General features: G+C 40.9%; 1 protein-coding gene and 1 long non-coding RNA gene across 2 annotated transcripts in view; one reads left to right on the forward strand and one right to left on the reverse strand.

The window, feature by feature from the left end:
* Positions 1-20: 20 nt before the first annotated feature.
* Positions 21-26,379, forward strand: part of LRRC8B (leucine rich repeat containing 8 VRAC subunit B) — an 80,020-nt gene continuing 53,661 nt past the window's right edge. Inside the window, exon 1 of the mRNA XM_040470900.1 lies at positions 21-35. The gene's annotated coding sequence lies outside the window, so the exon portion shown is untranslated. The remainder of the gene's footprint in view (positions 36-26,379) is intronic.
* LOC121027444 (uncharacterized) lies at positions 13,478-25,470 on the reverse strand. The gene is made up of 2 exons (XR_005788743.1): positions 25,055-25,470; positions 13,478-14,687 (listed from the first exon to the last, which is right to left on the reverse strand). It is a non-coding gene; the product is annotated as an uncharacterized LOC121027444 (long non-coding RNA).

The following is a 26,379-nucleotide window of genomic DNA, read 5'->3' on the forward strand; positions in this document are numbered from 1 at the left end:
TGGGAGCGCGGGCGCCGGGGGCCGGGGTCGCGCAGGTAGGTCGGAGCGGGGCGCCCCCCGCTCCCGGAGGAGGAGCCGAGCCGACCCCGCTGGCGGAGGCGGAGGACGGGGGCGAGGGGACGCAGCAGGTGGGGTTGTCGAGCAGGTGCGGTTACCTGCCCGCGCCTCACCTGCGAGCCGGGCCTGCAGGCAGGTGGCGCGGCCACACACCAGTGGCCGCTCCGCTGCTCCCATGTTTCCGGGAGAAAGGGAGCGAACCCCCCGAGACAACCTCTCCCGGGTGCCGGGGTCATTCGGGGCAAGAGGAGTGGGCGGCCACGACGAGGCGGTCCCCTCTCCACCGCGGCGGTGTCGGCGCCGCACCTGAGTGTGAGTCCTCGGGGTGGTGCGGAAACAGGGTTCTGGTTTCCCAGGCTGGAGTGAACAGACCTCTCCCGAGGGCGTCCTGAGTGAGCACCCCGCGTCTGGTCGCTCTCCTTTGCCCCCTTGCCCTGGCGCTGTTTTTTTTTTGACAAACTCGTTGGATACTCATTGTTCGCCTACAGTTGGATGCTGGTGTTGGTGTCCGTTTGCTTGAAGGGGGCGGGGGTGGGGGTGGGGGTCTTGGCTTTTCCACCTCTACCCATGTGGAAAAGCCAAGACTTTCCTTTTTCAAGGCTACAGTGGAGCAGGTGCTGAGAGGTCAGACGCAGGAGGCTCGGTGTTCGCTCATTACTGTGTTCCCAGCTGACTTCCCAAAGTCCATAGGTTGCCTTGAGTCAGATGACATTTGTGGAAGACTTTTCTTTGTGGTAGCAAGTCTCTCTCTGCAGCTCCCTTTCCCTTCCCAAGAAAAAGACAAACCTAAATTTAAAACAAAAACCTATGCCCGAACTTTCTTGAATACATTTGCCTTGCCTGAAAACTGTTTGTAAAGCTCTGTAAGAAGATAACAGTATGAAGATTTTAAATGGCAAATATGTAGCCAGCTTGAAATACTCAATTTGTTCCCTGCTTTCTAGGAGAAGATTAAATGGCATGTCTCTTAAACCTAAGTGTAGTGTGGAAGCACACGAAAGAAGTCACAGTGCAGTAGAATTATTTAACGATTCCAGTACCCTCCATGTGTTCAGGTGTCACCTCCTGAGAACCCAGAATGCTCCTTTGAGTTGTGGGTGCCAAGGTGACTTTCTTTTTCCCCTGGCTCTCCTAGTCAGCAGCTCCACTCTTGAAGAGAATGTAAAATGACAGCTAATCCCCCAAGTAATTGGGCCTGTGTGATCTAAGAATGTAAGCCCTAACATGTCTGATATTACTTTCAGTTCAGGTAATAAATGGGGCAAAGTTATCACTGATTGTACAGTTGAGTCATGGCACTTTTCTTATACCTACTCTCCCCTTAACATGTTTTTATTATAGCAGAAAACAAATTAAAATGTACATGTTAGAATTAAATTTACTAAACTTGTCAAAACATTTACTGAAATTATCAAAACTTGTTCTGTTTTTCTTCCACTGGAAAGGTGTTCCAACATGTCCAGCCTCACATGTATATTTTCACATTTGGAGTGATTTCATTTGACTACTTGTTAAGATTTGTTTTTCTAAGATGGTTCCCCACTGCTTCTGAGGATTCTTAGAGTGAAAGCACCAATATTAATTAAAATGGAAAGGGCCCTAATCAATGTAACTTGGAAAAGATACCAGATCCTCCAAGTTTTTTGTTTTTTGTTTTTTTAATAGACTTTATTTTTTAGAGCAGTTTTAGGTTCATAGCAAAATTGAGAGTAAAGTGCAGAGGTTTCCCTTAAACTCCCTTCCCCCCACTCATGCATAGCCTGCTACATTATGGACATCCCCCACCAGAGGTACATTTGTTATAATCAGTGAGGCTACACTGACACATCATTATCACCCAAAGTCCATAGTTTACATTAGGGTTCAGTAACATGTATCCACCACTGTAGTATCAGACTATGATACTGTGTCACAACAGCACTGCCCTAAAAATCCTCTGTGCCCCACCTATTCATCCCTCCCTCCTCTGCTAACAACCACTGATATTTTTACTGTCTCTGGAGGTTTTTTTTGCCTTTTCCAGAATGTTATAGTTGGAATCATACAGTCTGTAGCCATTTCAGATTGGCTTCTTGCACTTAGTATTATGGATTTAAGTATCCTCCAGATCTTTTCATGGCTTGACAGCTCATTTCTCTTTAGCACTAAATAGTAGTACACTATCCCTCTAGGGTTTTTTTTTTTTTAATTTATTTTTTTTAATGTTTATTTTTTGAGGCAGGGGGAGGGGCAGAGAGAGGGAGACAGAGGATCCAAAGCAGGCTCTGGGCAATCAGCTGTCAGTAGAGCCTGATGTGGGGCCGGAACTAACAAACCACGAAATCGAGACCTGAGCCGAAGTCCGATGTCTAACTGACTGAGCCACCCAGACACCCCCCTCCAAGTTTTTTTAGACTGGGTGGGTATTTTCTTGCAGTGGCCTGAAACTTGTGATACTATGTTTTATCCTCTTAAAGTTGAAAAGGGCAAATATTTTAATATTTAAAAGGTTCTTGGGGTACCTGCCTGGCTCAGTTGGTAGAGCATGCAACTCTTGATCTCAGGGTTGCGAGTTCAAGCCCCACATTGGGTGTGGAGCCTATTTAAAACAAAACAAAACAAAACAAAAACATAAAAATATTAAATATTCTTGCTTTAGCCAAAATCTTTATTTGTAAACAACTTTAAAATTTTTTTTCAAATTCTTATTAATGGTATCTGAGTATTTTTATGTGCCTTTCTAATTTTTTTTTTTACCACCCATATCAAAAATAGCCAGTTTAATCTAATCCTTGATTTTCATTTGGTGTCTCTCAAGTTGAATTTCCAAATTTTACTTTTGTTTCTCCTTTCTACCACCCGTCTAGCATACACTGATATTATCAGAAATGAATGCATGCTGAACCTGTCATGTTACTCCAGACTTGGTGGAATGTTTTGCGTTGCCTTCTGCAAAGCATGTCCCTCCCTGTGTCCCCACTTAGAGAATCCTGAATGTTGCGAAGCAATTCAGACCTGTGACCACTCAAAAGGAATTTGGGAGATCAAGTTATATCATAGAATTTTTTTGAGCAGTTGTAAAATGCATTCTAATTTCTGTTGTGTGTGTTTTCCTATTCTTGCCTTTTTTTTTTATTGTTACCGGCTACTTTCATTTTATTTCCCATCTATATTTTCTTTTTTTTCTTTATTTTTTTTAATGTTTATTTACTTTTGAGACAGAGAGAGACAGAGCATGAACAGGGGAGGGGCAGAGAGAGAGGGAGACACAGAATCTGAAACAGGCTCCAGGCTCTGAGCTGTCAGCACAGAGCCCGACGCAGGGCTTGAACTCACAGACCGTGAGATCATGACCTGAGCCGAAGTCGGACACTCAACCGACTGAGCCACCCAGGCGCCCCTCTTTTTTTTTTTTTTTTAAATGTTTGTTTATTTTTGAGAGAGACAGAGCACAAATGGGGGAGGGGCAGAGAGACAGGGAGACAAAGAATCTGAAGCAGGCTCCAGGCTCTGAGCTGTCAGCACAGACTTGACGTGGGTCTCAAACTCATGAACTGTGAGATCATGACCTGAGCTGAAGTCGGATGCTTAACCGACTGAGCCATCCAGGTGCCACGTCCCATCTATATTCTCTAAACTTCCTACATACCTTTATAACGAGTTAGGGTTTTGTTTTTTTTTTTCCTGATGTTTAATATAATGACTTTGGTCGACATAACCACTTATTTTTCTTTTCTAAATCATGAAGATTGATCTTAAATAAAATGAAGCCTAACTCCAATCATTGAATCTCTCTGCTGAGTTCTTACCACTGCTCTTCACTTAGAAACTGAGCGAAGAGTAATAACAAACTCCCTATTCTATGAGGTCCTCACATTTAGGATTCTACTCAATTGCAACACAAGTTAAATTCACTTCTTCAATGCTGTTGTGAACCTGTGTAAAAGAAATGAATAAAAATGAGTTGTCAGAGTTTCATCCTTGACCTTTCCTTTTGCCTTTTTGGCCTTTCTGCTGTCTTTGATATGGGTCATATGATTCTGCTTATCCCTTTCCAGACTGTGTATCTTCGAGCTTCATCTCCTGCTTCTTCAGTTTCAGAGTTGCTTATATTCTTTCTTCTTGTCTGTCTCAGCCTGTGGCCATGTCCAGGGCTCCATTCTACACTGCTTACTCCTTAGCCGACAGCATCTTTCTCAGAAGCTACCAGCTGCACAGCCTCTATTTCTCTTCTGTTTCTAGCTCTGTGCAGGTGACTGAGCACTTCCTCCGCCCGTCTCTAAAGGAGACTGAATTCTATATTGTTGAGTAGCATATTCCTTTTGATCATTTCTCAGTTGTGTAGATTTGAGAGCATATTTGAACCTTATTTCTTTTCTTCTGTCAAATTCCCTCTCAGCATTTTTACATTGCCCCCCCTTCTCAAATCTATTGCAAATTATAAATAGGAATTCTTCAACTTCTACCTAAGAGCATGGACTTTGCAGACTGAGGGGCCTGATGAACAGTTGCTGGATTAGATTAACTACCTGAGAAGAACAGTTGTTTAAACAAAATGTTTCTCTTTAAAAACATTTTAAAAAACACAGAACTTAAACTTAAAACACAAAACTTTGGGGCGCCTGGGTGGCGCAGTCAGTTAAGCGTCCGACTTCAGCCAGGTCACAATCTCGTGGTCCGAGAGTTCGAGCCCCGCGTCAGGCTCTGGGCTGATGGCTCAGAGCCTGGAGCCTGTTTCCCATTCTGTGTCTCCCTCTCTCTCTGCCCCTCCCCCGTTCATGCTCTGTCTCTCTCTGTCCCAAAATAAATAAATAAACGTTGAAAAAAAATTAAAAAAAAAAAAACAACACAAAACTTTATGGAGAGACAATCCAGGGCTGGTATAATGTTTTACAGTCGCCTGAGACATAGGCTGGTTCCACCTTGTAGATCTAGCATACATCAGGAGAGGCCCTCAACCTCATTGTCCTAGATGAAACCTCAGCCATCATGTGCAGATTCCAAGTAGCAGAAAGGAGGAAAGAAGGAAGTAGGAAAACGGGAGAAAGGCAAGAGATGATGGTCTCTTACAGAAATTTCCTGGAAGCTGTCATTCACTTCTTGTTACAGCTTACTGGCCAGAACTCAGTGACGTGACCTCACTAATCTGGAACAGAGACTGGAGAATATCATCCTTATTCCTGACAACCTTGTGCCCCACTAAAATGGAGGAGGTTCGAGGTGCCTGGGTAGCTCATTCGGTTAAGCATCCGACTTCAACTCAGGTCATGATGTTGTGGTTCATGGGTTAGAGCCCTGTGTCAGGCTCTCAGAACTTGGAGCCTGTTTTGGATTCCATGTTTCCCTCTCTCTCTCTGCCCCTCCCTTGCTTGTGCTCTGTCTCTGTCTCTCAAAAATAAATAAACGTTAATTTTTTTTTTTTTTTTAATGTGGGAGGTTCACATCCTTAGGAAGAAGGAGGGAAGGAACATTACGGTAGCCAAACACCACAGTTATTCTACATCTCTTTTTTTCTTGGCTATTACCCATTTTGTAGGATTCTTAGAATTAAAGGAAATACTAGTGTTAAAGCATCTAATACAGTATCTGGCATAAAACAAGCATTCAGTAAATGATAGTTCATAATTCTCTTTATTCCTTTGGAGTCATGAACTGTCTAGTTTCCCTGTGACCACATCATTGGCATCCAAATCCTATTTTTTTTAAATATGTAAGTATTTGCCCCAGTTGGTAGTATCAGACCACACTCTCTTACCTTGTCATGGGAGGGTGCAATGCATTATTATTTAGTGTCAGCATTTACTTCTTAGCTTAGCCCCTGGCTTAGATTGAAAACATAGCTCTTGTAATCAAATAGACCTGGATGTGAATCCTGTCTCTGCCACTTACTCTGTATGCAACCTTACTTAGCCTCTTGCACCCTCAATTTCCTCATCCGGGGGTAAGAATCAGATAGGAGGATTAGAGTGCCTATGGGGCACCTGGGTGGCTCAGTTGGTTAAGCTTCTGACTTTGGCTCAGGTCATGATCTCGTGGTCTGTGAGTTTGAGCCACGTGTCGGGCTCTGTGCTGACAGCTCAGAGCCTGGATCTTATTTCAGATTCTGTGTCTTCCTCTCTCTCTGACCCTTCCCTGTTTATGCTCTGTCTCTCTCTGTCTCAAAAATAAATAAACGTTAAAAAAAAAAATCAGAGTGCCTAAAAAACTGCCTGATAAAGTAAGTCTAACTTTTTAAAAAATTTGACCTAATCTGGGGAACCTTTCTGAAAATGAACTCTTATTTCTTATTTAAAAACATAAACCAGTTTAAAATTGTTCATCTTCCTACATATCCAAATAAGTGTTGTTAAATTGTTACTCAGACTTTTTGAGAACTGTCTCCAAAATCAGTTTAAATCCAAATAGCAAAGTCTTTCCTGTATTTTTTGATCAAAAACAGAATAGCTCAGCCTTAAGCTTCTTCAACTTTGATTTGAATGATTTTTGGCTGATCTGCTCTCAGAAGCTGAAACATATCCACCAATGAGTTCATTTCATAGTATTTTTTTTTCAGCAACTATTTAACAAACAGCTTCTGTGTGCCAGACACTGTGCCATGTTCTGGGGACAGAAGGTAAGAAAAATGGACATGGCCCCTGCCCCCATAGAGGGGTTACTGGGGGGAACAGATGAATCTATTGCTACAATTAAATTTTTAAAAATTGCCACTACAAAAGCCGTTAAGGAGAAGTACAGGTGCTATACGGAAGCACATGTTCTATGGTCAGAGGTTGAATGGTGACTTTAGGAAGAAAAAATTGGCCAGGGATCTGAAGTAAAGAGATGGTGTGGGAGTGTGGTTGGAAATGAGTGCAGACATGAGATGATGATCTGTCACCATCCCCTAGACATGGGTCATAATGTGTCACAGGTTTCCAACACCACTCCAAAGAAGGCATTTCATAATGTGTGGAGCCATCTTTCAAATAAGTGTGTATAATATATAATTTCTCAATGTGATACTCTGAAAGGGGCTACATAATTCAGAAATAATTTAGTTCTTCTATAATTTATTCATGCTATGTTGGCAAACTTTAAATACAGATACTTTTTTGGATACACCAAGCAGATGCATCTGAGAAAGTTGGCTATAAAGGAGGATCTTTTCAGAGAGGGTGAGAGGGTTGATCTGCATCACCTTAGCAAGTGGAATTTAAAGCCATTTGGCTGAATGGGGGCGATTAGAAAGACTTGGCAGAGGACTAGTTAGCCCATGAAGCAGCAGTGGAAAATGACCACAGGATGGGAGGCATGGGCAGAGTGTTCCAGAGAGCTGGACTGCTCTCTGAGGGCTCAGAGGGCTCAGAGCCCTCTCTGAGGGCTAGACTGCTGTGCCTAGGGTGGCCTATCTCTGGACCAGTAGGCAACCCCAACATCCAGTGCCTCCAAGGCGTTTAGGTTTATGTACACGACAACCCAGCTCAGCACATTGGCAGTGGGGCACCACTTTTCCTTGCCCTCCAGCTGAGCTAATTGGGGATTCTTTAGGGGAAATGTCGCCTTTCCAATCCCACTGAGAACCTTGGAGGGTGAGCAGGGAGGCTCTGCTTCCGTGTAGTGTGTTATGGCATGACCGAGCCTTGGGGGCAGAGCCACGTGCCGTTGTACTGCACATTGTTTCTCACTCTGAGTGGATAAATATAAGATGAATTCTGCTCATCTAAAGATTTTTAAAGCTCATCTCTCTAGGCAAAACTAAATGAGTTTGTTCCTGGCCCCATTTCAATGCCGAAATAGGCAGTCCTCACTGAGGAATGACTTGTCTTCCAAAAGCATTTGAGTCATGATGCAGTTTCTCAGACGCCAGTGTTGTGCACAGTGGTCAGGTTTGCAGGCTTCCCTGAGAGAGGGTATGCTACGCCAGTGCTGCCCTAAGGGGCCACATGCCTTTCACTTTCACCCTCCCAGGAATACCCTTGGAACTGGGACTTCCTCTCACTCCACACTTGCCCTCGTATTTGGAATTCCTCCCTCAGTGGCCCACCAACCACGCTCCTACCTCAGGGACTTCTCGATTGCTGTTCTCTGTCTGGAAATGTTCTTCCCTTGTGATTTGTCTGAATACTTATGATTTGTATGAATACTTCTCCTCAATGAAAGGTCAGCTCCAATGGGACTTCGGAGATACTTTCCCTGGCCCCCTCAGATCGAGTACCCATGCCCCCCACACCTACCCCATAACAGTCTTTCAGATCTTGGTTTATTGTTTGCTTGCTTATTTGTCTTCTACTCCCCTCACCCCCAAAAGAATACAAGTTCTGTTGAAAGTGTGGGTCTTGTCTCCCTTGTTTACCGGCTCTTGAGCCTAGTATACAGTAAGCTTTCCCAACTGCTGCATGTGATATGGGGCAAAAATTTTTACCCCTTTGAGCATAGATTGGGGATAATAGTGCCTGTGCTGCCTGACTCATAGAACAAATGAGGGACCGGAGTCAGTGTACTGAAGATACTTTCTTTTCCCCCAAAACTTGTTATCTGTCTTTAGAGTCCATATTTTTGTAAATAGCAATACTATTTACCCAATTACATAACCCGCAGAAACCTAGAGGTCATTCTGGGCTTCTCCTTGCCTCATTCCCCTCAACTGCTCTTTGTACAATTTGTAGTCAGTTTGTCCAAGGGACACATACGTCTTTGAGGTTTTTCCCATCTGTACCTTCTTCCACGGCCCCCTTATTGCCTTGAGTCTTTTCCAGGACAACTGCTAATTGTCTTCCAACTGGTAGTTCAGTTTCTAGTCTTCTGTATCCTCCACCCCGCAAATTTATTGTCCACTCTGCAGGAAAGTAATCATTCTGAAAGGCAGATCTCATACCATGACTGCCCAATTTAATAACCCTTTAATGACTTGCTTTGCCACAGGATCAAGTCCAAGTGCCTTGGTGAACCATATAATAAAGTCTTCCTTTGTCTGCTTCCATAGCTTTGTCTGGCTACCCTGTCGTTTCTAAATCACCAATGCATGCAACATGGATGGTGTGCACAGTCACACTCCCATACCAGCCATCCCAAACTATTTGCAGTGTAGGGAGGAAGGCATGAGGTAGCCAGATGGCTGTACTCCGTGTCTTTGTTCCTTCCCTTTACCTGGGGTGCTGGGATCCTCTTGTCAAACACTTGCCCATCTTTCAAGGATCAGTTCAAGCAAACCTGTTCTGAAAGACCATTCCAGACACTCTCCGTCTGCCTACCACCCATGAGAGCTCCACATTCCCCTCCTCTCTGCTGCCTCTGAGTTTTGCACACCTGTTATGATACTTAAGCCAGAGAATACTTATGTCACCTTCCAGGTGCTCCTTTATAAGGATTATTTTGCTTATTTCCTGGGCTAGACATCACACTTGGCATGTAAATGGATGTCCGGAAAAGAGTTAGGAATAAAACTCCACATGCTTATTACTTAGTCCTGGGATTTGTTTGGGTAACATACTTTTGACTAGTATTTGACCCAAATTTGAAAGATCTCCTTGAAGGTATTGTATATATACCTATTGTATATACATATATGTACATATATGTATATACATATATACATATTGTATATATGCTGTTAATAGGTATCAGTTTAATGGTACCTAATTACCTAATTAGGTATTCTAATTAATACCTAATCAGAATATTTTGCCAATGAGCTAGTGTTTATTGAATATTTACTATATTCAGAGTTAACGGATTTGGTAATTTGCAGTGGATGCTTGAGACAGATTTTGCACTTTTCTGAAATAATCCTGGTTTTGTCTTTCTATTAGAAGTCAAAATTTTAGCCAACACAAGCTCTTGGCTTAGAGGCAGTTTAGAGTAGTGTCTCTGAATGTATTTTTTCTGGTACCCCTAAGAGGATTTTGAAAAACTATGTGCTTTCCTCATACACTTTAAAACTTTAAGTTAATATCTAAAATTTTTTATCACTTTTAAATTTTTTTAATGAAAGAAAAATTTTTTAATGTTTTACTTATTTTTGAGAGACAGAGAGAGACAGAGCATGAGCAGGGGGAGGGGCAGAGAGAGAAGGAGATAGAAATCTGAAGCAGGCTGCAGGCTCTGAGCTGTCAGCACAGAGCCCAGCATGGAACTTGAACTCACAGACCAAGAGATCATGACTTGAGGTGAAGTCGGATGCTTAACCAACTGAGCCACCCAGGCACCCTATCATAATTTTAAATAGTTGTGAAAGATGACATTTCTGATATTATAAGTATTGATTTCTTTAAAAAAATATTCTTTGTAATGTACCTAATGGAAGCTAAATTAAATGCCAATGTGATTTCATATCTACTATAACATCCATCTAAAAAACATACCAACAAGCTCTTCCAGGTGTCAGGAATTTTACATAGTTGTTTCCCTTATGGAACTCATTTCATTTCTCTTTTCCTGTACAACCTAATCACAATTAAAATTCTTATGTTGGAAATCTTCCACTGATTACTTTTCAAACTCTTGTGACACACACATACACATACCATATATCTTTTGTTGTTGTTGTTCTTTTTTAAATGTTTCTTTATTTTTGAGAGAAGGTTGGGGGAGGGTTGGAAAGAGAGAATCCTAAGCAGGCTCCACACAGCGTAGAGCCCAATGCAGGGCTCCATCTCACGAACCATGGGATCATGACCTGAGCTGAAACCAAGAGTTGGAAGCTTGGGGTGCCTGCGTGGCTCAGTCAGTTGAGTGTCTGACTCATAATTTCAGCTCAGGTTATGATCCCAGAGTTGTGGGATCCATGGAAGCATTGGGCTCCATGCTGAATGTGGAGCCTGCTTGGGATTCTCTCTCTCCCTTTCTCTGCCCCTCTGCCCTGCTTGTGCTTGCTCACTGTCTCTTAAAATAAATAAACATTTAAAAACAGGATTCAGACACTCAACTGACTTAGCCACCCAGGTGCCTTTATATATCTTTTTTTTTTTTTTTAAGTTCTTGTGGCAATAGGCTCTGTTTAATATAATTTGTTTTGGATTGAATTGTTATATTTTTACTAGTACACAATTGATCAGAACAAGTAGAATGTTGATGACTCAGTTTTAGGTACAGGTAAAATTTGGGGGAAAATTATCTCTCAATGAGATGCATGGTTTTAAAAATAGTTTATACATAAATATTACTTATTGACAGAGTAAGATAACCTGTATAATCAAATCAAGTATTTCTTTTTTTGATGTGGTATTTAAGAAATATTGCTACATAAATAAGTATATTGGGGTGAAGGCAGTATAATTCTACTCTATTTTTTAAACTCCTGAGTTACATGACAAAAGTTATCCAGTGATTGGTCACAAAAAATGATTTTTGGTTTTTCTATTCTATTGCATTCAGTCTCTACTGTCTATTGATTAGGTCTTGGTCTTGCATTTGAAGCAAAGAAATGGAAACTTTCCCCTAACTCCAAAAGAACTTGTTTCTCAGTCATGAAAGTCCATCATTTTCATAGCATCTGTAATCTTACAGGTAGTTCCAAATCTGCTTGGGTCCTACGGATTTTTACATCCCACAGCAATGTACTGTAAGCAGACTCCTGGAAAGTGAAAGATTTGCCTTTCTTTTAGAATGTGGGAAAAGATAAATGTGAAAAGGAAAAAAAGGAGATGGCTGGAAAGAATCAAGAGGACATCTGGTGTTTTGAAGCACATACTTTTAGACAAGGATTAATTGATGATCTAGAAATAGAATCTACCAGAGTACCCCTCTCTCCAAAAATAAGGACTCCCAAACCTCATGCCCTCTTTAAAGATCAACTGGGTGCTACAGGAAACTTTTCATTCAAATTAAAGGGTCCCTAGTAGGCCAATCTAAAGATTTCCTTGTGGTGGGCAGGAACATTCAATAGGGAAACGGAATGGTTAGAGCACATTATTGCTTTCTATATATCTGATGGAAGCTAATTTGATATCAAATGACTTAATCGCCATCATTCATTCTAAGAATACACAAACTCTCCCAGAACATAATTTTTTAGACCTATTGTTAGACTAAAAAATAGAAATTACAAAAAGATCACGAGACACTTGGCTGATAGTGAGCTGGGTCAGTGGGTGCCTCAATCCTAAGAATAAGTCTCAATCTCATTGTGGAGAAAGTGTTTTTCAGAGTTTTATCAAGCATGTAAATTTCTTCCCACGAGGAGGTTGTGAATTATAGCATGCAAAAAATATTGGTCCCAGGCTACATTTGGGACATTTTTTTTTCCTTTACAGGGTATCCCCTGCTCTCTTACCCAAAAGCTTATAGCACATCTCTGCTGAAGCACTTTACAGGAACCCCCACCACATTACTTATTATATATATGTGTGTACCTCACTTTTAACACACTAAAGCATTTATCCTCCTGCTGACTTGCAGTAGGTGGGGCAGATATCATCTGCATATTATAAATGTGGAAACGGAGTTTGTAAGGGAATAGTCGCTTGTCTAAACAAATCCCACAAGTTAGTGGCATATCTTGTACCTGATGAGGCAGCTTTTTCCACAAATATAGCGCCTGGCTCCTTTTCCCAGATGTGTTACTTTATAAAAGGCTCTAAGGATTAGAAGACTTGCCTTAACGATGAAGTAAAATAGATATGCTTGCAACACACTTAGTAGAGTGCATGGCTCTTAGCAGGCCCCCAGACTTAAAAAAGAGAAAAAGAATATATTTGAGGTTTTTTTCTGGCATACTTTATTTTATGGATTAAAAAAAATAATTCATTTGGGTTTTTTTTTTTTTTTTTTTTTTTTCCCCTGAGCACTTAATAGTTGCTAGGCATTGTGCCAGGCACTGGGAATAAATCCAACAGTGAAAAGAGAAAAAACCCTTTTTCATGGAGCATACATCCTAGAGGAGGGAGTATAGATAATAAGCAGATGCAAGATAAAATGTCATGTGCTAAATGCTATGAGAAAAATAAAGCAATTGTAAAGGGCAAAGGGGTGGTTGGTGTGGGGTTTAGATAGGGTGATCCCTGGGTGGGGACTTGAGAAGACCTGAACATTGTGCTCACCTGAGTCTGAGTTCAAAGCCTTGACTTCGTTTGGGTGGGTTGACTCAAGTCATGATATTCTAGAGTCACGTGGAAAAGACCTTACAGAGTATCTATTGGTTTTTAATTTTATGTTATAGATATCCTTGAGGCTCTGTCCCAGAATAATACACACACACTCATGCATAACATTTTAACATGCCTTGAGATCATCCTTAGATTCCCCTCAAGTTCATATCCCTGGTCTACTTTAGTCCTTTCTTTTTACTAATAAGACGTTTAGTCTGAGAAAAGCAAAGTAAAAATTGTCCACAGTGTCACAGTTAGTGGCTGAGTCAAGGACCTAAGATTCCCACAAAGTTGCATGTTGCTTTTTCCACTAAAATCTGTGTTGCTAGAGTGTTAAATTTTCTAAAACAATCATAGTCTATAAAACATCTCCTGCCTTTTTTTTTGTATATGCACCATTTTTTTTTTTTACATAGAGTAAAACCTATGCACTAAAAAACCTTTGTAGTAAAACAAGTAATTTATGTAGCTAGTGTGGCTTTTCTTATTTCCTGACCAGTAACAACATAAATAACATCTTAAGTATCTCAAATGTGTCCTAGGAAGGACTCAAACTGGCAGCAGGAAAGGAAAAAGATCTTGGAATAGCAAGTTTTCTTACAGATGAAACTTTGGCTCATCATGGCTTTAAAGAGCATATGGGCACAGATAATGCCTTTGAAGGTCTCTGAACCTGCGGAAAGCAGGGGGGGCTGCATATGGGAAAGGCCTTGTGCCAGTTTCAACAGGGGCAGTGAGTCCCTAAGATGAAACAACAGTCACCCCTACTCCCCACCCAGTGATTTCCTTTTGGGACATTTTATACAAAAACTTGGAAGATACACTTGTCACTTTCAGGAAAGTATTCATTGTATCAACTTATCTTCTCAGCCACACTTCCTTAACAGATGTCTCAACTTTTAGTATTACAAAATAACCAAAAGATTTTAATAGTAATCATCCGCTCTGTGAAATGAGCACATGATTTCCAAAATTGGAGACTGTTATAAAAACTTTGATTTGCACATAAGATTTTCTAATAAAATATATCTGATTTTAAAACCTCAGAAGCCTAGCAAGTCTATCTCCTGTAAATATTGGTACTTATTAAATTGTTAGGCTGTTTTCTACTGTGACTCTCTTAAAGACAAAACCTACTTTTTTTCAGTTAGCTTGCCCATTAATATTGTACTGACAGCCCAGATAGAAGAAACTTGAGCCTTTTCTCTCTTAATCAGTGAAAGGCCCTTTCCCCCTTTTTCCCATCCCCACCCCCATTTTTGGGTATGCCTAGCCTACTTTTCCATCTGTGTGCCTTGTTACTATGGTGATAGGCACCATAGAAATAGAGAACAAAGCAGATGTAATAAGCATCTCCTACATGGTTTACAATGCTAAAAAGGGATCTAGATTTTTCAGACATGGCTTGTTCTTTATTGGTGGCAGAACTGGACCAGCTCAGTTGGGGGAGGGGGGAATACCTGGAGTTACAGCTGATTTAGGCTCCCATATTCCTGTTGTTCTGTACTTCACCAGACCTTCCATGAGTCTTCAATACTTCACCAGACCTTCTTTGAGTCTTCAAAGTGCAGGAAGAGAAATGGAGGCCTGTAGAGAAGATGCAGTACAGAAATTAGTGCAGTATAGAAATTAGTGCCACAGACTCAATCCACTGCAAAAGACAAATATTTCTGCCAAAGAGTATTACATGAGAGGGAATCTTGAGCTGGTTTTAAGGTTAACCAGTCATTAATCCTATTGCTTGATTTTTCATTGTTCAACTGAATATTTCAGTAGAGAAGATCTGCCAGTTTAGATTTTCCTCCCTTCAAAGTACTTAGTTGTTTTTTTTTTTAATTTTAAATTACCATCTAGATTACTACCAACAGCTTGCAGTGTTTGATCCCATCCATTGACTTTCTTTAAAATAAGTGGTTAAACTACTAATGTGTGCTTATTGTGTGCTTGCTTTAGAATTACAATTAAATATGTTCTAGATATTGTATAAATGAATGTTTCCCTTAAGATCTTGGAGAAGATGCCCATAGGTATTTTTTACATTTTTTAAAAGTAACCTATGTGCCTCAAACTCACAACCATGAGGATCAAGAGTCACACGCTGTACGACTGAGCCAGCCAGGTGCCTCCCCATAGGTATTTTTTAACCTTCTACATGCATGTTTATTCTTTTACATATTACATCTTAAGTATCATATTCTTAGATGCCCTAATGAATTACCCAAAGATTAAATAAAATATTCCAGTTACTCAATTCCATCTTCTGGACAATTATTTTTATTTTTTTATTCTTTTAATGTTTAAGAGAGAGAGCATGAACAGGGGAGGGGCAGAGAGCGGGAGAGAAAGAATTCCAAGCAGGCCCTGCACTGTTATCATGGAGCCTGATGCAGGGCTTGATCCTACGAGCTGTGAGATCATGACCTGAGCCAAAATCAAGAGTCGGATGCTTAACACAGGCCTCCTGGACAATTATTTTTAAGTTTATTGTTATTTTTTAAGTTTTTCTTTTCTAGAATTTTTATATTTAAGGGACATGTACAGGGTAAAATCATTTAGCAAAGTGTTTTACATATAGAATCCCCGGACATGAACACATTTTTGGAGCTAAGGAAGTTCAGTGTTCACCGTACCTACTGCACGGTGGCCTGAAGTTCCTTCTAGCTGCAACTTCTTATTTCTTTGGCTGTGTGACTCCTTTTTTTTTTTTTTTTTTTTTTTTCTCCCTTATGGACCTGTATTTTTCCTATTTTGTCACCTGCCATAAGGGCTTTTGTGCTGATGTGAAAATATGCTGAGAGGCAACCCCAGACTCTATGAGTTTCTTAAATACCTACACAGTGTACCCCTCCCCACCAAAGCCAGCTTTCCCCCTTTGTGGAATTGAAGACAGCCCTGGAGTGGCAGTTGGGACACTCAGTGCTGACTCTGGCTCACCCTCTGCCTGGGGTCAGCTTGAAGATGCACTTTTAACCCTGTAAAGAGCACACAGCTTAGTCATGACACAGCTTAATCAGGAGGAGACACAAGGATTTGAAACCAAAGGTGACATCAGATTTGTTTAGAGAAGTAATGCCAGCAGCTATATGGAGGATGTGTTAGAGAGATCATCTTGGGAGACCAAGTAGAGCAGTAGAATGGAAGAGAGGAGACTAATAGCAAAGAAATTTGAGAAAGAAGTCATAAGATTAAATGGTCCCATTTCCTTTTGTCACAAGGATCCTTTGGCAATTACTTAAGATAAGTTGTGGTTACTGAAGTTTTACTAGTTTGGCTTACTACTCCTAATGTTTCAACCATTTTTCATAGCAGGAATGGATTAAGTTCTCTCCTGATTACTTACTGGGTCCCCCAAATCCTCAAATTTCAGATTACTGGTGAATATACATTATATTAGCAGAACTTTAAAAATCATAACCTCTGCTATAGAATCACTTGTGCCCCCCACACCCAAATTCATATGTTGAAATCTAACCCCCCCCTGCCAAGGGGATGGTGTTAGGAAGTGGGGCCTTTGGGAGGTGATGAGGCCATGAGGGTGGAGCCCTCATAAGAGAATCCAGAGAGCTGCCTTGCCACTCCTATCATGAGGACATGGTAGAGAGGTCATGGTAGAGAACATATTTGTCTGTGAACCAAGAATGAGTTCTTACCACACACCGAATCTTCCGGCATCTTGATATTGGACTTCTCAGCCTCTAGAAGTGTGAGAAATCAATGTTTGTTGACGAAGCCCCTCCCACCCCCATCTATGGTAGTTTGCGATAGCAGCCCGAATGGACTAAGATAGCTTCCAAACATGGATATCCTGTGACTGGAAATGAGACTTGGGAGAAGGAAGTAACGTTTGTTCTGTGGGAAGAATCATGACTCTGGGCACAGGAGAGGTCCTCTGACACCAGGTGATCATTCCGCGAGGGACAGCTCCTCGTCTTCCAGAGGACCAGAAAAACCTGGGCACACTAGGTGTGTTTCATGGCCTGGGGAGAACAGAGCTTGTCTTTGTAAGGAGTCTACTCCTTTGTGGGAGACTGTTCCCTGATACCTCTGAGGCAGAGGGAGTTTCCATTGCTTTTGATGGTATCATCAATGTGAAGGTAGAAAGTAGGCCAGGTAGAGTGATTTCTATTTTGGCAATTAAGAAGCTGGCATTCTGACAGATTGTGTAGCTTGGCTACAGTCCAGGCAGATGGTGGGCAGGATTCGAGTTCACTCTGCTCAGTTGTTTTGCTCAGACTCTTACTACTACACTTAGTACCGAATGAAGGAGTGCGTGAACGAATGCACGTTTCATCTTTTGTTCGGGCCACTGGGGTAAGCTGCTTTTTATTCCTTTCACAGGTCTGTTGGAAGATTACTCCCATTCATGCTAGTTTTGCTTCTAAGAGTTTACCAGTTGTGCAGACTTAGGTAAATCACAACTGCCTCAGTTGCCTCATCTGTGCAGTAAAGATCATCTCACGGAGTCGTTGGGAGCATTAAATAATTGACATAAAGGGTTTAGAAGAAGATTTAGCATATGATTGTGTTCTGATGAGCACCAGCTTCCGTGACTCTTATAATAAACTGCACACATTCAACTGCTTCAGCCTCACATCGGTTCCTTAGGGCCAATGTATTCCCACACTGGGCTTGCTTTGTCTTACATGCCTCGGAGGAACTAGCAGGGCGAGTTCTGCCTGATTCTTTGGATAATTTATAATTTGTCATTTCAGTTAACTAGGCCTAAATGGACTTTTTCCTGGTCATTTTTAAAGTGCAGTCATATTGCTTAATGCTGACAAATTAGGCTTGTATAATTATGGATTGAAGAGGCACACTGTAGACAAATTAGGAGAAAGTAGAGCTGTCCCAGGACCAGATCAGAAAAGCCTCTGAGTTTTTGTTATAGCCTGAGACTTCTTCAATCTTCACATTCTCCAAAATTCAATCTTGAATTATTCAGCAAATGGACAAGCCAAAACAAAACAAAAAACTATGGTCTCACATTTTTAATGGCTATTTGGAAATAGGTAGACTTTTTAACCTTGAAAAATCTTTCATGCAAATTGATCATCATAGTAACACGAGTTACTCGAAGTAACACGAGTCTAGATGTTACAAAAATCTTTGTTAGAGGTCCTAAAATTCCTTTGTAGGGTTTTTTTTTTTTTTTTTTTCCTCTTGTGCATGAAGGTAATGGAATCAGTGATTGGTAGTTTCCTATATGAGAGAAAGTTTATTCTAATAATCTCGTTTTTGGAAAACAGACCATCATTTGAATAATCTCTTGGAGTGTGTGTGTTTATGGAGAATGAGATGTAAGGATACACAGAGGGGTTACCTGATACGTGCAGGGGTAGAGGGAGCAGGAGAAGAAAATTCTTGTGTTCTGGTTTCCCCTTTTGATTCTTGTGTTTTTCCTCTCTAGTGAAGTCCTCAGAGATATTACACATGGTGAAGTCTTATAAAAACTTCTCTTTAAACAAAATGTTTCCTTTCCTAATGCGATTCTGCTTTGGTGCCCTTGTCGTCCATGTGCTAGGAATTTTGAAATGCCCTCTGCGTAATTCTGTGATCTTAACCTAATAATTTCATTTGGATTTACCAGGTTTAGCAGCTGTGGTTTTCACCGACTATTGCTAAATTGCATTAATGTCTCAAATTGAAAAACTCTTTTTTTTCCTACCTTGGCCCAAATTATTTAGTTTTATAATATCTAAGCCTTTTCCCCAACCATTGTAATTTTCATGTATTTGCAAGAAAACTTACAATATTAAAATTCCAATGGACGGCTCAGCTAGGCTGCACATCTCTCCCAGGACACTAGTGCAGCTTGTAGTGTGGTGTGTAGAACAGTGTTTTCTTGATAAAGCCATCTATCCTCTTTTCTTCTGGGAGAACACAAGACCTCAGTTCCATTGTAATTTAAGTAGTCTTTGGTGTGATATGATAAATGCTTGCAGTTTGATATTAATGGTTATTCTTTGGCAAAGCAGACTACAAAATTGAGAAGCCAGAGGCTTTGAAAATGTCCTCGGAGAGCATAAGCTTAGAATGACAACAACTTTGTTGGATAATTCTGCAGTTTTGTTTGGAGGGAATCAGATGGTGAATTTTGCCTTTCCATTTAATTATTTCATGTAACAGAATTTTTTTTTTAAATAGTTGACAATATATCTTGCTTCCTTTGCAATCTGTTTCTAGGGCTCCTTCAGTTTTTGTGGTTTAATTGCAAGGCAGTGGTTTCTGAAGTCTCAGAAAGAAAAGATATGCTCTTATATTCCTCCCAGGGTTAATTTTGTTGGTTCTGAATCCCATCTGATCTCTATGCTATCATATTCTCACTTTCCATGTTTGGAGTGTAAATTTTCCTCCTGCATTCAGGATGTGAAGCAATAGTTTTCCTTGTTGTTGGGTCATATGGCCAAACATTTCTGTATCTACAGGTAATGATATTTATCAACAACATTCTCTATCAATTACAAAGGTATTTTTTACATGTGTAATAGCATCTGATTCTGACAATCTGGTGAGGGAAAAGGGGAGGTTGGCTGCAGTTAATTCCTATTATATGGATGGGCTCTGAAAAGTCACTCAAACCCAAAATAACACACAAACAGAAGGGCAAGGACAAGGACTCGGGCCTTTTAACACCATGTCCAGTGTTATTTCTGCCCTGTCATACTGTGCCAACATACCCTGGTCTGTGCATGACACATTTCTCATGTAAGGAATTTGGTCAATATACTATGTAAAATTGTTGGGCCAAATTTTCACACCCTTTATAAAACCAAAATATTATTCTTTAGTTCTTTCCCTACTCAGCATTTATTATTGCTCTATATGTGTAGTGAGAGAAGCTTCCTGCTTCCCAGGCTAAGGACATTGTAAGTGAACCATTTAATAAGGAACAACAGGAGCAGTAAGAGCGATGTCCCAAGGTGACATGACTAAGTGACAAGTTCAGTGGAAGCAACGTAGGAGGTGAGACCTGAGCTGAGCCTTGCAGGATGACATAGAATTTAGAAAGATGGGTGGGGAGGAAATGTCTGAGCAGAGGTGTGCAGGAAAGAATGCATGTAATTCTGAAATAATTGTGGATGAAAGGGTATGTCCAGGATGCCTCAAGATAATCCTGAGCATGGGTGTGACATGAATTGAGAATTGTTGAAGCTGGGTGAAGGATACATGGAGCTTCCATATACTATTATTTATGCTTTTGTGTGTGTTTGGAATTGTGCTCCTGGAATAAAAGGGTTTGTTCAAAGGCATAGTGTGAAATGTTGTTGGAAAGGAGGTGGGGATGAGATTTGGTTAAGAGAGGGTGTTGGAGACTGTACCCTGTAGAGCCTGGGTGAGTACTGGTAGACACTGGTTCATTGACTGGACTAGAGTCTTACTTACCGTGAGGCTAAGGCAGAGTTGGAGTGCAGTCTGGCATCCTTATCAGAGATGGAAGGATGGTCACAACCCCTCTTACAGCCGGGTAGGCCCCACCACATCCGATGTGGCATATTGCGTTCTGGGAAGCACATTTAAAGAGGACTTTTTACAAACCCAAGTTTCCATGGTGGGACGTCTCAGGCGCAGAAAAGCATCTCACATCTTCTTGGGAATCTTCCTGGCAGAACACTTCATTAACTTAAGGTTGTCTACCTGGTTAGGGACTTACTTTCCCTTCTGCCAAGTCCCTCTCCTCCTTCCCAAACTCTGTCTCTTGTGGGCCTAAGAATGGGCAGTTGAAGGGAAATAAAATCGTTACCGTGATTCCCCAGTAATATGAAGGGACTTGTGTGTGACAGAAACTAACTTAATCTCCTGGAAACAGACTTTAACAGCCAAGTGGGTTATACACAGTGGCTCTGAACCATTTGGAAATCCAGACGCTTTAGTGTAGCTTTCTGAAGCAAAGTTCCTCCTTCCTTCCTGTTTAAAATATTACTCTACTGCTGAGGAAAAAGAGGAAGGACATATCATAGAAATTTGGATAGTTGGTAGTATTAAGGAATTGTTAATTATTTGGATGTGATTCACTGGCATGCTAGAGGGGACAAGAGCTGATTGTTGTATTTTCAGGAACTTTCCAAGCCAACTGTTAAACACATCCATTAAATAATTAAATTATACAAACTTAAAGTATTAAAAGTGATACTCAAAACTGATCACTTCCTAATTATTTTACTATAATTTGCTGTTATCCATGCTCCTAAGGTTGCTTCTGTGTCAGGTGTCTGCATAGTGGAAGTACTATATAACGGTGGCTACACATTTCTTCTCAGTCCCACGTTCAGCGCCATCATGTTAGTAGCTTGAAATTGGCCATGGTGGAAACAGTTTTGCCATGCAAGTTAGCAAAGACTGTAAATCAGGACCTTTTTTCCCTCCTCGGAGAACTGGTTGTTGAATATCTACCTGCACACCATTGGGTATGATTATAGTATTCTGGTTCTGTGTTTTAAAGATTTTTAAAGACTTTAAACCCTTTAGAGATACGTTCTAAAATAGGTCAGATAAAATATGATATCTAGAATTTATTTTAGGTAATCCAGTGGGGCTGGGTATTTTGATTGTTGTATCAGAGTGATGGGCACATGGGCTTCCTTACACTCCTCTCTTTCTTTTATGTATGTTTAAAATTTCCCATAACAAAAAGTTAACCGTTAAGGAATGCTACAATGAAAATAAATAAGTTGCCTCTACCCAGTAGATAGTCTGGTACCTGTCGGTACTTCAAACTTTGATGCCAACATCTCTTTAATAAAGTATTATACTCTACAGAGCCCTATTTGTAATCGGTTCACATAGACCATTGACTTTTTTTTGTTTAATGTTTATTTATTTTTGAGAGACAGAGAGAGACAGAGCACAAGCGGGAGAAGAGCAGAGAGAGAGGAAGACCCAGAATCCGAAGCAGGCTCCAGGCTCTGAGCTGTCAGCACAGGGCCCAATACAGGGCTCGAACTCACGAACCGTGAGATTATGACCTGAGTTGAAGTCAGAAGCTTAACCCACTGAGCCACCCAGGCACCCTTACACCATTGACTTTAAATGTCTGTTTCTTGTTAAATAAAATCAAGAGATCACTATGTGCGGTTTGCCATACCCATAAGGATGGAGGAATCCAGAAGAACCCTCCCTAGGACACTGAAAAGCTCTCTCTTCAAAGTGGGAGAAAAATGCATTTGTTGGATTGCAATCCTGTTTGCAGAACCAGTTGTACAAATAGGGAAAAAATGAATCAAGTTATTGCTCAGAGGGCTACTTCAGATTACATGACAGCTGTGTACCCTTTAGATTTATTTTCAGTCTAGCTGATTTGAGTCATTGCTCAAGAAAGGAGTGCTGTCAAGTGAATTGTCTTCTGTGCAGATGACGAGAGCCTTTCTAAACATTGCCTTGCTGATACAAGTGATGTGTTTAGAATTGTTGGCCTATGAATTAAATTAGATCCAATCCAGTGGCTTAAGAAGCAGAGTGTAGGCTATGTACTGACTGCATTTCACGAAGAGTACACAAACACGGTATTTTTTCCTAACACGTATCTAGACACCAAATGGAAAATGTATAGCACAAATTATATAGAATAGATCTCTCTTTCCCTATGTTTGAAGTCCCTTTCATTTCATTCTTTTTTCATTTTCATTCTTTGTTGTTTTTTGAGAGAGAAAGACAGAATGCAAGCAGGGGAGGGGCAGAGAGAGAGGGAGGCACAGAATCTGAAGCAAGCTCCATGCTATCAGCACCGAGCCTGATGCGGGACTCACACCCATGAACTGTGAAATCATGATCCGGGCTGAAGTTGGGCACTTAACTGACTGAGCCACTGAGGCGCCCCCCCATTTCATTCTTAATAGGAACTTAGATTATGGTGATAGTTTCTTCTTGTCTTTGTGTAATAATTCATCCTAACTAAATCCAGTTGCCCAGAAAAAAAAAAATTATGTTGAATAAGGGAATGCAAGTGGTCACTTTGATTGTCCCATCATTAGCATGGTGAGGATATTATTTGGCTTTATAATGGGGACAGGAAAGGACAGTAAGAACCTTGAGAAAGTAGTCTATAATATCTGTTTTGTAATTTTAACTTATGTGAGTCTCTGGTCTGTGTAGAAATACAAACTTAGGGGCGCCTGGGTGGCGCAGTCGGTTAAGCGTCCGGCTTCAGCCAGGTCACGATCTCGCGGTCCGTGAGTTCGAGCCCCACGTCGGGCTCTGGGCTGATGGCTCAGAGCCTGGAGCCTGTTTCCCATTCTGTGTCTCCCTCTCTCTCTGCCCCTCCCCCGTTCATGCTCTGTCTCTCTCTGTCCCATAAATAAATAAACGTTGAAAAAACAAAAAAAAAATAAATACAAACTTAGACTGTTCTGTAGGTTTAACCACAAAAAAAAAAAAAAAAAAATCAAAGTGTCAAGCAATGAAAACAACAGATGTCAAACTCAGGTAACCTGGGTCAGAATACCAGAAGGAAACCTAGACTGAAACAGGAATTGAGAGCAGGAAACCAGAAGTGAGAGTTGCACGGGTAGAACAAGAATCAGGACTCACCCTCCTAAGATGGAGCTAGAAAGAGGAATCCCAGGAGAACCTGGGAGAAACTGAGACCTGGCTGCAATTTTCCCCATGTTAATTCCTTTGCAACCATAACGTTCTGTGCCCTGCGTGGTCCCATCACAGTATAGGTCCTGAAAGAATTTCTTCAGAGTCTATAAATGGAAACCATGGTTCAAGATTAAGTTGAAGCATGCAGATGAGACATGATTACTAAGGAAAAACACATGTTAAATTCTTGAAGTATCACGATCACAGGACTATGACTGATTCACTCAGCTATTATTTATTAAGCTCTACTATCTGTGCTAAGTGCTGGGCATACATCGGTGCACCCTACAGGTAAAAGTCCTGTGTTCTCAGAGCTTACTGCCTAGTGGGTAGATCCAGACAATAGACTAAATAATTATATAGCACATCAAACAGAGATAAATTAGAGAAAAACAAACAGGAAATATTCTCCAGAATTAGATTCCCCAAGGATACATTTTCCAACTCTATCAAAGCTAGCAAAGAGAAGATTGAGAGTTATAAAAATACAAAACACAGCACATCTGAAATTCCTTCATGTTACTATTAATTCTGTTGATAAACCAAATGTATTCACTGTTTTACAACCAGTAAGTTTAAAGCACAAATGTGAGTTGAAGTACCATGGGAGAGGTAGCAGCTTTTTTTTTTTTAAACTAAAGTAAAATGAAATAGATACACTTACATATTTTGTGAGAGAGTTAGTAGTTCATGATCAGGAAGACAATGGGACGCCTTCAACAATGAGGCTTTGATGGTGCCCAGGCCTCTTTATGTCCTTCATCTCACCTTCATCAGCTTTCCTACTGGGTTCACTCTTGACAGCAATACTGAGTCAAAACTTAGCTATGCCAAACCCTTTATAAAGGTATGAAACCTTAGGTTAGCAAATTATCCTTGATTTAAAGCTAAAGAGCAAAATTCACGAGATTGCTCACTGGTCTTCCCGTGAATGCTGGCATATTAACTAACACTTTATGATAAAGCCTTTTAGCAGTCGAGCTTTAATCTTTCTTTTCCCCGTCTCTCCCAACAGCCAGTACTTACCAGGTTTTCCCTCATAATGCTACTTAAATTGCCTCATCCCTGGTCATTTTCACTGACACTCTCCTATTTGGGTCTTTGCTACTTAATTATTAAATTACTACTGTAGGGGGAGCCTGGGTGGCTCAGTCGGTTGAGTGTCCAACTTCAGCTCAGGTCATGATCTCCCGGTCTGTGAGTTCGAGGCCACCTTGGGCTCTGTGCTGACAGCTCAGAGCCTGGACCCTGCTTCGGGTTCTGTGTCTCCCACTCTCTGCCCTTCCCCCGCTCATGCTCTGTCTCTCTCTCTCTCTCTGTCAAAAATAAATAAACATTAAAAAAAATTTTTTTTAATTACTACTGTAGGATCCTACCTGGTTCTCTTGCCTTCATTCCGTCTCTCTTCTCCTGCCCCATTTATCTCCCATGCCCCACCAGGTTAGTCTTCCTGAAACATGGCTGGCATTCTGTTTTAGAATCTCTCATGGTTGTCTTTTGTGAGTCAAGTGAAGCCATCCTCTTCATTCTGGAATCTTAACACTAAAAGCCTCACTAGGTCACTTATTTGTGAAGTCATCTCCCTCTGACTAGGAATAGTCTCTCCTCAGGGGACCTGCTACCTCATTGCTCTTCTTATCTCAAGACCTTTCTGTTCTTACTCTACTGTGACTAGAGTGCTTTCTGATCCAGCTCCTGCGTATCCCTACGGGCCCAGGCTGCTTTCTTTAGTCCCTGAACTATGACTTTGTTGACCTTTGTACGAGGCAAAGCTTTGTACAAGCTTTGGATGGTGAGAAGAACACGATGTTTGGTATCAGTTATGGGATCAAGCTCTTGTTCACAAAATGTGGCTTAGGCTGCTTGTTTTTTCCTCTCTGGGCTGCTATAAAGCCAAGCAAATGATTTGAATGACTTATGGGGAAAAAATGCTCCCTAAACTTTAAAGCATTATGCAGCTGTATCTCATTTCAATCATACTGTGTTTCAACTGTATTGTTTAATTCTTGATAATATATTTTCTTGTTGCCTGATCACTTAGTGTGTATTTCCCATCTTCCTAACTTTTATGCATGTTTTAAGGGTAGATACAAGATGAAATACAAAATAAAATGAATTCTCATTGACAGATTATTATTCCTTTTTGTCTTGTTCGTCTCACACCATAGCAAATGTTTAGTAAAATTTCCCGTGTTGGGAGAATCCAATGAATACAAGTGTAAAGTCCCAGGTGCTAAAGGAAAGGATAGTATTTGATACAGGGAATGAGAGAGTAACAGGAAGAAAACAAGGTGACCAGAGAGAAAGAGCCCATCTAGGGAACTGGCCTGCCTCAATACTGACTTCTTTCATGGGACCACTGACAAACTCAGGATTCAACTCCCAGGCAGTCTCTGCAACCTTTTCATACCACAACAGTAGAATTGCCTCGCTTTCTTTTTTTTCCACTTTCTAAAGTTTTTATTTAAATTCCAGTTAACATACAGTGTAATATTAGTTTCAAGTGTACAGTATAGTGAGTCATCAATTCTGTACATCACCCAGTGTTCATCACAACAAGTGCACTCCTTAATTTCCATCACCTATTTAACCAATCCCCCCAACCACCTCCCGTCTTGTAACCATCAGTTTGTTCTCTATAGTTAAGAGTGGCTTTCTTGGTTTGCCTTTCTCTTTTTCCCCCGATGACTGTTAGTTTTAT

The sequence above is a fragment of the Herpailurus yagouaroundi genome, unplaced genomic scaffold, assembly GCF_014898765.1.
Source record: "Herpailurus yagouaroundi ecotype Mexico unplaced genomic scaffold, PumYag 77, whole genome shotgun sequence".
Taxonomy (NCBI): domain Eukaryota; kingdom Metazoa; phylum Chordata; class Mammalia; order Carnivora; family Felidae; genus Herpailurus; species Herpailurus yagouaroundi.